The sequence below is a fragment of the Panthera onca genome, chromosome B2 (assembly GCF_046562875.1).
Source record: "Panthera onca isolate mPanOnc1 chromosome B2, mPanOnc1 haplotype 2, whole genome shotgun sequence".
In the NCBI taxonomy this organism is placed as follows: Eukaryota; Metazoa; Chordata; class Mammalia; order Carnivora; family Felidae; genus Panthera; species Panthera onca.
The window spans coordinates 75724763-75737965 of NC_138343.1; positions in this window are offsets into that span (position 1 = coordinate 75724763).

The window sequence follows — 13203 nt, forward strand, 5'->3', positions numbered from 1 at the left end:
GCCAACGGTGGGCAGGGAGCCGCTTTTGCAGGCAGAGAGAGGATGGAGACTGGGGGCGGGGAGTATACGGGAAAAGCACCCCTCCCCAAAAGCAGCTGGAGAGAAAGTGGAAAATTGGAAACAGCCACAGGGACTAAACTAAAAAGGGAGTAAGGGGAAAGGAGAAAGGAGAGGGTTTAAATTCCATCAAGACTGTAAGCAAGGGGAGTGCAAAGTCTGCAGCTCCACAGCTCGATACCTGGCGGTGCTCTGGTGGGAAGGGCGAGTCCCTAGGAACAGAGTGGGGTCCAGGAGGTTCTCAGGCCACAGGAGGAAAAGCGGTTCCACAGCTGGAAGAACATTTGTTAGAGACTGTTGAAGCCATGTGGTCCCAGAAGACCCCAGAAAATGGTGACATACTGGAGCAAGGTGGTTAAGGGTGAAGCCTGGTGCCATATGTGTGTTGTGATTTTCCATAATCCCTGAGAAGCTGCTGCTACACTATCTCATGAACTTTTTCTGGGGCGCGCTGGCACTTGGCTGCAGTCTCGGGGCACCAGCAGCAGCAATGTCCAGCAAGAGTTCCTGGGTGCAGCCGACATTCAGCTATTGCTCATTCGGCCATTGCTTGGTGAGACCCTCCTGCAGAGGGGCAGAATGGGTCAAAGCCGCAGTCCTTCAGAAGTAAGGGGCCTGGGAAAACAGCTGCATCTGAGACAAACCTCAGGAGAGAGGTACTGCCTGGAGCTTGGTCACGGACAGTGAAGAAGTGGGGAGTGGACGAAAGCTCAAGACAAAGGACAGGTGCAAGTGCTGATCGGGGAGAACAGAGTTCAGATACTAGAGACTGGGTAGCTGGGTGGCGCCATTTTCACTGCTCCTGCACATGCGCATACGCACCTACCAGCGCCACAACACTCCACCCCAGTAGGCTAGCAGCACCATCTAGTGGAGAATGGAGCCGTTACACTGAGCCCTGCCACACTGGGCCAAATTCAGTCTTCAAGAACACAACTATCACTGCCTGCTTAGTTTATGGACTATAAAGCGCTACATTGTCTGACTTCTAGGAGAAAACAAAGTAATTTCAGTCCTATCTCAATCTGGTAGCAGGTCCATCTATTCAATTTCTTTCTTTTTCTTCTCACTTTAACACAACTTTTCTTTTTCTCCAATACAGAAAGAGAAAAAATTCATTTTTATTTTCAATTTTTATTACAAATGTTTTTCTTTAATTTTTTTACTATATATTTTTACTTTTGTGCAATTTTTTTCAAATTCTATATTACTTTCATCATTTTACTTTAGTCTTTTTCATTGTATTAACCTTTTCAAATTTTCAATTTCCTTTTTTCTTTTTTCTTTTTCTTTTTTCTCTTTTTCGTTTGTTTTCTTTTTCTTGAATGCAAAAAGAGAAAAACTTCATTTTTACTTTCAATTTCTATTAAAAATATTTTCTTTAATTATTTTTCTATATTTTTTACTTCTGTGTAATTTTTTTCAAATTCTGTTTTACTTCCATCATTTTATTTTAGTCTACTACAGTGTATTAATTTTCAAATTTTCAAATGATTTCTTTTTTCTCTTCTTTTCTCTTTTGTTTCCTTTCTTTTTCTTGAATACAGAAAGAGAAAAAATTCATTTTTATTTTTAATTTTTATAAAAAACTATTTTTCTTTAATTTTTTTCTAGTATATTCTTTACTTTTGTGTAAATTTTTTCAAATTCTATTTTACTCCCATCATCTCATTTTAGTCTACTTCAGTGTATTCATTTTTTCAAATTCTCAAACGATTTCAGTTTTTTTTTCCTTTAATCTGTCAAACCACTTTCAACACCCAGACCAAAACACACCTAGGATCTAGCATCATTTATTTGATTTGTGTGTGTGTGTGTGTGTGTGTGTGTTTAATTTTTTAATTTTAATATTTTTTTAATTTTAATTTTTTTAATTTTAATTTTTCTACCTCATTAATTCCTTTTCTCTCTCCAAAATGACAAAATGAAGGAATTCACCCCAAAAGGAAGAGCATGGAGAAATGACAGCCAGGGATTTAACCAACACAGACACAAGCAAGATGTCTGAACCAGAATTTAGAATCATGATAATAAGAATACTAGCTGGAGTCAAAAATAGATTAGAATTCTTTTCTGCAGAGATAAAAGAAGTAAAAAATAGAATGAAATTAAAAATGCTATAACTGAGCTGCAATCACGGATGGATGCAGAGTTGACAAGGATGGATGAGGCAGAACAGAGAATTAGTGATATAGAGGACAAACTTATAGAAAATAATGAAGCAGAAAAAAAGGGGGAGATTAAGGCAAAAGAGCACTATTTAAGAATTAGAGAAATCAGTGACTCATTAAAAAAACAACATCAGAATCATAGGGGTCCCAGGAGGAAGAGAGAGAAATAGGGGTAGAAGGGTTATGTGAGCAAATCACAGCAGAAAACATTCCTAACCTGGGGAAAGACACAGACATCAAAATCCAGGAAGCACAGAAGACCCCCATTAGATTCAACAAAACCCGACCATCAACAAGGCATATCATAGTCAAATTCACAAAATACTCAGGCAAGGAGAGAATCATGAAATCAGCAAGGGAAAAAAAGTCCCCAACCTACAAGGGAAGACAGATCAGGTTTGCAGCAGACCTATCCACAGAACCCTGGCAGGCCAGAAAGGATGGCAGGATATATTCAATGTGCTGAATCAGAAAAATATGCAGCCAAGAATTCTTTATCCAGCAAATCTGTCATTCAAAATAGAAGACACAAAAAGTTTCCCAGACAAAAAAAAATTAAAGGAGTTTGTGGGGCGCCTGGGTGGCTCAGTCAGTTAAGCATCAGACTTTGGCTCAAGTCATATATATATATATATATATATATATATATATATATATATATATATATATCAAAAGCAACAAAGATTAGAAAGGACCAGAGAACACCACCAGAAACTCCAACTCTACAAGCAACATAATGGGAATAAATTCATATCTTTCAGTACTCACTTTAGAAGAAAGTATATTCTGTTGCTTTGGGAAGCAGAGTTCTAAATATATCTGTCAAGTCCATCTGATCCAATGTATCATTCAGGGCCCTTGTTTCTTTATTGACCATGTTTCTAGATGATCTATCCATTTCTGTAAGTGGGCTGTTAAAGTCCCCTGCAATTACCACATTCTTATCAATAAGGTTGCTTGTGTTTGTGAGTAATTGTTTTATATATTTGGGGGCTCCGGTATTCGGCACATAGACATTTATAATTGTTAGCTCTTCCTGATGGATAGACCCTGTAATTATTATATAATGTCCTTCTTCATCTCTTGTTATAGCCTTTAATTTAAAGTCTAGTTTGTCTGATATAAGTATGGCTACTCCAGCTTTCTTTTGACTTCCAGTGGCATGATAAATAGTTCTCCATCCCCTCACTCTCAACCTGAAGGTGTCCTCAGGTCTAAAATGAGTCTCTTGTAGACAGCAAATAGATGGGTCTTGTTTTTTTTATCCATTCTAATACCCTATGTCTTTTGGTTGGTGCATTTAGTCCATTTACATTCAGTGTTATTATAGAAAGATATGGGTTTAGGGTCATTGTGATGTCTGTAGGTTTCATGCTTGTAGCGATGTCTCTGGTACTTTGTCTCACAGGATCCCCCTTAGGATCTCTTGTAGGGCTGGTTTAGTGGTGACGAATTCCTTCAGTTTTTGTTTGGGAAGACCTTTATCTCTCCTTCTATTCTAAATGACAGACTTGCTGGATAAAGGATTCTCGGCTGCATATTTTTTCTGTTCACCACATTGAAGATATATTGATCAAGATTGTGAAACAACAAATTTCTGTTGTCTTAAGCCATAAAGTGTACAGTAATTTGTGATGCAGTCACAGGAAACTAATACACTCCATGTCTTTTAAATTAATTGAATCTATTGACAAAAACCTCACAAAGAAAATGCCAGGATCAAATTGCTTCATTAATGAATTCTTCCAGATATTTCAGGAAGAAATAATACAAATTCTTACAGATACTATAAAGAGAAAATGAGTATTTCCAAATTCATCTTATAGGACCAGCATAACCTTGATACTAAAACTTCAGGAGGACAATAATATATAGGAAAAATAGAAACCAGGCTTTCTGATGAACCTAGATACAAAATCATAAATTAAACTTAATAAATCAAACTAGGGTTTATTCTAGGGATATAAGCTAATTTTAAAATGTGCATATTTAATTTATATACAGAGTTTAACAATAGTTAAAACTAGGGGCGCCTGGGTGGCTCAGTCAGTTGAGCATCTGACTCTCGATTTAAGCTCAGGTCATGATCTCATGGTTCATGAGTTCAAGCCCTGCATCAGGCTCTGCACTGACAGTGTGGAGCCTACTTGGGATTCTCTCTCTCCCTCTCTCTCTCTGCCCCTCCCCTGCTTGCTCTTTCTCTCAAAATAAATAAACACTTAAAAAATAGATAAAACTAATCTATACATTTTAAAATGAGGATAATTTTTATATTTGTACTGATAAAAACAGTGTATGTAGGGCTTCTGGTGTTGTTTTGATAATGTCCTGTTTCTTGACCTGGGTGTTGATAACAAAGGTGTGTCGTTTTGTAAAAATTTGTCAAGATGGTCCTTCATGATTTGTGTACTTTTTGTGTGTACATTATAAAACTCTTACATTAAAAACCTTTCATCAGAAGATGTCAGAGTCAAGTTATTAAATAAGAATTTGGGAAACCATTTAGCATTTTTAATAGAATATTATAGATGAAATGCAATGTAGGACAGTGAACTGCCTATTTATGACTGTACCATAGAACATAAAATATTTAAAAGTTTAGTTATTTGAATTTATAACTTAAAGCACAGGTTGGAAAACTAGTCAGCTTCTATACTTGCTGTGAAAGAATCCTTATTTCTTATAGCTGTATGACTGAGATTTCTAATAACTAAGGCCTTACATACTCCAGGGACCAATACAATACTGATGAATTTACAACATTGCTATGCCTCTCATGTTAAAGTTGGGGTATTGATCCACACATAATGGAACTCTGAGGATTGGTTTTAGGACATTTGGATAGATATTGGTGAAACTGTGTAACTTGAATCACCAAATACCACCAACATTCCTTCTCACTAGGAGAGCTTTTCCTCTACCGTCTAAAGTCACTAGCCTCTTCTTGTCTGAAGAATATTAAAGACACTCACTGGAGTCATTTTCTCGCAGGTGAAAGCTGACTGTTCTAAAGACCTCCCACCACCTTTCACTGCTTTCAGACCTAGTCTCTAACAGATTTCTTGGTTGGTTAGTTGAAACCTAGAATCCATGAAGGCCTATGTTAAATAAATAAAAGGTGAAATCCTACAGCTTCCATGATAAGCTATAGAAAAATAAAACAATAAGCATAGGTAGGCAAGAATGCTGGAGATTTATTAAGTGTAACCTGGTCACCCATCCCTAATTATGTTCCTTAGTAGGTTCAGCAGACATTCCTTTCACCAAGACTTTGAAAAAATAACACTAGAAAAAGGAAACCTGGCATCTTTGATAGGCTCTATATGGACCCTTCTTGGCTAGCTGTGGATGACTGTGTCAGATACTGACATTGGAAAAGTTCCCCCTGACTTATTTGGGGCTAATTGGATCCTTTCTTCAATGAGATCAGCAGTAATTAACCACAAGAAACATGGTGTGCATGGTAACTGTAATGGGTAGTAGGGCTGAAGTAACAATCAGAATAATTTGATTCAGAGAGAGCATTGGTAACGGTTAATTGGTTATGATATTTCTATGACTGAGATAGGTGGACAGCCTATGCAAATATTACTTAATATAAATAAGTAGTAAAGACTCTAAGTCTGGTGAATAGTCTGTATCACCACAATAGAAAGCCATGATCTCATTCAATCCTCAAACCTGAGCCAATTCACAGACCCAGAAACTTTTGAATGAAGGGAAGGCAGAGTCTTAAAGAAGGACTCAGCTTCATTCCCATAAGTTTATATCATGAATCTCCTCCTCTCCTTTCTCAAAACGAGTTGTAACTATTTACCCAGGTCACCTGTCATTGGAATAACAGACATTTTCAGGCTTTCAGTAAATATTGGATACCGGGTTTGAACTGCTGCTAATTCTTAGGGGTCCAAGATCACACAATGGTCTAGCAGTCATAAAAGTGAAGTAACAAATGGAGTTTTGACCTAGGTCTGTCCAGAGGGTCCTGAACCCACCCCAAGGATATTTTCTCAGTGCCTAAATTCCCAACTGGAGGAGACATACCCAGCTATGCGTGGAATGCTCATATTGGTTCCTATACAAGCAAAGAAATGGCTACTCTGGGAGGAAGGATTAGCTAGAAGCCTCGAAAGCTGCTTCTCCCTAACAAAAAGATAAAAAATACTGAATCAAATTAATATAACATTCCTCAAGAACTTTGAGAAATCATTGCATCATCAAAGATTTCAAAGATGCAAATCTAGCTCTGTTTTCCTATTACTTGGAGTAGTTTGTGTCCCTTTTAGTCAACACTGGTTGAAATCCTGGCTGTTATTCCTTGTTTCCAGGCTTGGAACCCAGCAGACATATCGCTTATCCACTCTATGTTTGGACATTGTTCCATGTCTGGTCTACAGTGATACTGTAGAGTTTGACTATGCATTTTTTTATTGTCTTTTTCAAAGTTCACCTATCATTGCTATGTGTTTGGAGCAAAAAGAGATTAATCAACACTTGAATTTACTGTGATATCTTAACTTGACATCACCAACCTGATGTCATCAGGCTTGTCATAAAATCATTAACCAGGGCAAAAATGTACTAATTTGCAAACTGGGGTGAATAAAAACCAGTGCATAATTTTTATAACTGTATTTTCAGAGGACACTGTCCTCTTATTCTATAGCATTTTTGTGTTTACCAGGATATAGCCATAAATGCAGGACGATTCTCATTTTTAAAATGATACTGGAGGAGTGCCTGGGTGGCTCAGTTGGTTAAGCATCTGACTTTGGCTCAGGTCAGGATCTCACGGTTGATGAATTTGAGCCATGTGTCAGTATCTGTGCTGACAGCTCAGATGCTGGAGCCTGCTTCAGATTCTGTGTCTCCCTCTCTCTCTGCCCCTCCCTGCTTATGCTCTGTTTCTCTCTCAAAAGTAAAATATTAAAAAAAATTTTTAATGATACTGGAAAGAATACATTTTGTAGTATAAACCATAAATAGCTTTTACATGAGTGAAATAGCCTGAGTGAACACATTCTTGATAGTTGCAGGAGCTTTTTATTGCAAATAGATTCTGGCGATGTGGAAATTCTTATGACAAATGTAGAAATTCTTTTCCTGTTGGAGATTTTTAAGTTTTGTTCTGCTGCTTATTTTGAATGTTCCTAGGCATAATTTAGTGAATTAAATTGTTTAAGACCGAGTTCCCAAGTTAATGTGCCTAAATTATCCTAAGTTGGGACTAGGAATCAAGTATTTTTGCTCTATTGTGCCAACCTACATTCTAGAATAACAGGTAATTTGGGACTCTAACTGGAGCATTTTAGTTCTGAGCACTTAGTTCTGAGGTTTTCTGAAATGGAGCCTCTCAAGAATAAGAACTACTTTTCTTGTTTTCTCACATTGCATTTCACTGGATTTAATACCCATTAATCACACAGAAGATGCTTTACGATGAGTGATAAGATATAATTATATATAAAAAGGGTTTAGGTGTAAGTCAAACAAAAAGTAGAATTGGGTTCATTAATTTGGTTAAGGAATAATGAAAATGCATGATCCACAATATGTGCTAATAATATGGCACACGGTAAGTATTTAATACATGCTTATTATTAAAAATAGGGAAAAGTCAAGTAAAATTTTCTTTGGCTTAAAATAACCAATGAATAAGTCATGCATGATACAGATGCTATCATTGAAAGAAATAATAAATGCATAATTTTGTATATGTAGTGAAATATTTCCTCTTTTATGTTTTGTTTGTTTCCAAAGGAAGAGTTTCTATTGGAGTGAAATAGTTGGATCAATCCTAAATGACTTTTAGAAAAATAGTTCCAAAACGTATACTGGCTTTTTGGGAAAATCTTTACTTTCTCTATTCTGTGATTAAGCCTGGACTTACTGGACATCAGACAAAGAGATAACATTGCAATTATTTGTTTAATTTAGAGTATATGAATAACTAAGAAAGACATTTCAAGTCAGTTTAAGCTATATTAACAGCTAAATCTGAAGTTTGCTTCAGGATGTGTTTTGTGCACTTCAAAAAAACTTTTATGAGCCTTTCTTTAGCTTTAAAATTATTATCTGGTTTATTAAAGTTACAAATCCAAAATCTAGTTTTTCCTTACGTTTTTAAGTTTAGTTTGCAATCTTGTTATTTTATTTACAAGTCCAGTAAATGTTCAGCAGTCACTTTTAAGATACTTTAAGTTATTTATAAAGTTGGTAATAAGATTTCTTTAAATATATTAAATGCATTTCATACATTTAATATATTTGATTTCTTTTTTGAGGGAGAGTTCAATTATCTGACCTAGCAAGCAAAACTTTCCCAAGTACTGACATAACTCACATAATTAATGATTTAAATTTATAGAACTGATGAGAATTACTTTCTCTTAAATAATATACTATATAAACTTAGTAAGATTTCCACTTAAAATCACAGATCCAAAGCAGTTACTCAATTATTCATTGTAAATTGAAAAATTTTAAAACCGACCTGTTTACTCTGGTAGGTAACATTCTCTTACATATTTCAAGTATATAAATGATTAAATATGCACATCTTTTAAACATAAAAAGGCTAATACTGTGTATTTGATTCTTTTAAACATTTTTATACTTGATTACAAATCATCTTTAACTTAAATGATTCCAACCTACTAAGAAAACAATGAGGTTTTACCAAGTAAATTTTGAGGAGTCCCTTCTTACCCAGTTGAGGTTGTAGAATGACCAGAAATGCTACACCATGGGTTTATGGCAGGGACTTCATAACGTGACTCAAGTTGTTCTTGTACCTTTGTTGTCTTCATCCATGATAAACTCAGGGAAGGTTGTTTATTTAATTCTTAAATTTAAATGGACTTTTTAAATCCCTTATTGTTTCACTTTCTGTCTATAGGACTATAAAAGTGAGATCCAATAGACATGTGGAAATTTCTCATGCCTTAGATGAATCATGACTTCCAAGGCCTTTCATTTTTATTTAGTGTTCATCTATTTTTGAGAGAGAAAGACGGAACATGAGCTGGGAAGGGGCAGAGAGAGAAGGAGACACAGAATCTGAAGCAGGCTCCAGGCTCTGAGCTGTCAGCAGAGCCAGATGGCCCTATGTGCGGCTTGAATTCATGAACCACAAGAGCATGACCTGAGCCAAAGTCGGACACTTAACCGACTGAGCCACCCAGGCGCCTCCCCCCTCCCCAAGGCCTTTCAATGATGACAATAGCATCAAACCATCCTTGTCCCATATGCAAACCCTCTCTGATGGGATAGGGGATTGTGTTGGTTAAGCCTATTTCCTACATACTCAGAGTGAGAACTCTGCTCCACTGAGATACATGCATTTGGAATCACATAGAGAATTGCATCTCCAGCCACCACTGGGCCTTCTTACACACTTGTCTTCAACAGGAACCTGAGCTGTTTGTAATCATTTAGTCTAATCATTTAGTCTAATTTGTTCAGAGCTGTTTTGTAATCATTTAGTCTAATTTGTTTTACGGAAGATAAAATGAAACTAAGCAGGGAAAGTATCCAGTAGACACAGTTAGTTACAGGTAAAGCCAATACTTTCTTCATACATTCCTGAGTCTAGCTCCACGTTCTCGCCTAGCAAAGCTTTGGACAAACTTAAGATGTTCAGAGAGTCAAGAACTACAAGACAGAGAGGCAGGCATGGAATCGCTTCTGGGTCAGAAAGAGGACACTGTCCCACCTCCAGATCAGCTGGCTCCTTAAGCATGGAAGCTGAAGGACGGCCTGATCCCATCACCTCGCAGCATCTCTGCTCAGCTCCACTGCTCATGAGCCTCTTTATCCAAAATGAGACCCTCAGAGCTATTCAATAACACTAGTAACTTCAGCTACAAACATTTCTGATGTCTAAGTGTATTACTGCTGAATAAGTATCATTGTGGTGAATACACAAAAGTTCAATTTCAAAGCAGAAATGTCTAGGATGTTAGTTAAGGGTTAAAAGAAAGAAAGAAAAAGAAACAAAGCCGTTTCACTTTCCCAGATGACTGACACCACCAGAGATTACTTTAGGGGAAAAAATATTCTTGAACTGTAATGACTTCAGTTCTCAAAACCAAAGTTGAGAGAGATCCCACAGTTATTAAAGTTAATAAATCAGAAAGAAAGAGAGGGAGATCCTACATGCAAATCTGGACAGCTTGTGCATTTTTCTGCATACAGAACTCAAAGGGTTTCTCTCCCCATTCCCTCCCCCTTCCTTTACCTCATTCACCATGGGTATCTTAAAAACAGCAAAGAGACTCATGGGACACACAGTTCTATAAGATGTAATTATGGTACCTTATTTTTAAGAGTTTAAAAGTGCATCTTTATGGCCTTACGCAGCCACAGTAACTTTTATATGTTTGATTGACATAAAACATGCATTGGCATAAAACATTTCCTCGCACTGTAGAAATGTAGACATTTTAGTCACACTGCTCTCTCTTCCTCCAAGTGACGTCCTGTCCATTCTTCCTGTCCCTTCTCATTTTTTTTAGTACTATTGATCAGCTGGAGTGAGCAAAAGGCAGCTGGTGACCCCAGAACAACTCTTTTGGTTGTTGTACAAGCTAAAATAAACGGAAATAAAGTGCATGTTATTCATGAGCTACACATGCACGTGCAAATCAGAAGGTCTAGCGTTTATAGGTGATTTTAAAGGTGATCTTTCATACATGGTGGTTTATAGTGTTACAGCTTGACTTTTGATTTTTTTTTTAAGTTAAGTGAAAAGGGTTGCCTTTCCCTCAGATAGAAGAGGTGTTTTTGTATAGCTGATATAAATACTTCTAAAATTTTATAGGGTGGCTAATACCCTACAGGGATAAACCAGGCTGTCAACTTTCCTGAGATTTTTGGCTGGAACCCCAAATATTGGCTAAAGGCATCAGGGCAAGATCCTCATCTTAGAAAAAGGCTTTCTTCTATCCAGAGACCATAAGTATGCATGCATATAAAGGAACATATGTTCTCTTATTCTTCCAAAGTGATGGAAAGTCTAGACTCTAAGAGAAATTCATAGTAAGCTTATATTGAGCTTTGGTTTTATTTGTACTCAAGTGTAACTGCATTAAAACAAACAAAAAAACAAATAAGCATTGGTTATTATTCTTTGACTATTACTTTGAATTCCTTAAAACAATATTGGCTACTTCATGGAGCAGCCTCCCATTTGTTAGAGCAGAACGAGTTCTGAGTTGGAAAAGAAAAAGTTCTCTGACATCATATTTTAAACTAGTAATTCTCATTTCAATGACCTCTCTGTTGGTAATAAGGGCTTTTTCTAATGATTTCCAAAGAAAACTTACCTCAAACACTCCCTTCACATATTACTGAAATATCTTGTGTAAGTGTTTACTGAAAGTGGCCCCAGTAGTCCCTCTTTCTTCAGGTTTTCCTGACCAGATGTCTATTTTCAGTTACTGTGTGTAGCCACTAATAACTCTTCCCTCGGGTGACTGAGGAAGCATGGTGGCCTGACTAATTTATTTTACCTCCCCATTTTCCCACAAGTAGACCAGGAATTGTTGCCAATTAGTCAACAAGTATTTGTTAAGTGCCCACAGAGTAAAAGTGGTGTACTACATTGAACCTTTCGGTCAATTCATCCTGAGAAAACACGTAGAGGTTTAACACAGAAAACGCCAAGTTTCCCAGTGTCTAGATTCCCAGGACCTTTAGGCTTCTAGAACAACTCCGGACTCAGAGGTAGCCAGAAAAATGAGCAAGTATTTCTTATGAAGCAGTCCTGAATTTTCAGTAACTAATTAAGTGACAGCAATAAGGAGCCAAAGTCCAGTCACATCATGATTTGTCAGGTCATTAGTCATAAGGAAAGGTGCATTATGATGGGCTTGTGAGAGTTATAAAAGACCACTCTGCCCCTCCCACTACCAGTTTTTGCTTTTAATAAGCAGAAAATAAAAGAAGCAAAAAATAAAAAATACAGCGAGAAGGCAGGAGACAAGGAAGAATCTCATTAAATCCCCATTTAGCTACGGGGCCTAGGTGGCTCAGTAGGTTAAATGTGGGACTCTTGATTTCAGCTCAGGTCATAGTCTCACAGTCTTGAGATAGAGCTCCATGTTCCACATCCCCTTCCACCCTGTACTGGGCATGGAGACTACTTAAGATTCTCCCTCTCCTTCTGCCCCTTCCCTGCACGTGAGCACACTCTCTTAAAAAAATAAATAAAAGTAAATAAATAAATAAATAAATAAATCCCCATTTGGCTAGATGATATTTTGAGATTATTGACAATTAGATTTTTTTCTTTTTATATTTGCCCTGTTTCCTTTCACTCACTCATAAATTTAGCAAGCTCTGTGTGTCGTTTCTTCAGGGAAGAGCAGAAAGAATCCATCAGGATTCTATAGATTTGTTTTTAAAAAGCGAAACCCATTTTTCTTAATATTCTTTTAGGTGTTATTTCAAAACGAGTCAGGAGTAAAAACCTTCCTCCGGACAAAACAGCAATTAAGTACTACACACACACACACACACACACACACACACACACACACACACACACGTCTCAGATTGGGCAGGAGGGAGATATCTGTGGTTCCCAAGCAAAAAGACCAAGGGCTCTTCTCTAGGGCAAAAGCTCCTGAAGCAGAGGAATAGCTCTGAACTGCATCTAGGATGACCACAGGAACTGGGTCCCTGGTCACACCAAAGATGACCACATCCTAAAATTGTCACAAGAGTGGAATGCTAGTGTGCTGCAGGCACATTGTTGTCTTTGACATAGAAGATGTCAGTAATACTCGTGAGACTTTGGAGACTAGTGGCCCATACTGCCTTCCTCATTTTCCAGGCAACATGCAAGCTTTCCTAGTGCTGATGTGAGTGGGTCCAAGGATAACAGGGTTAAAATTTACCACAGGCCATGCAAAGAGGCTTGGAGGCAACAAACAATGTGCATTATAGCAAATACAATTAGATTTTCTGCATT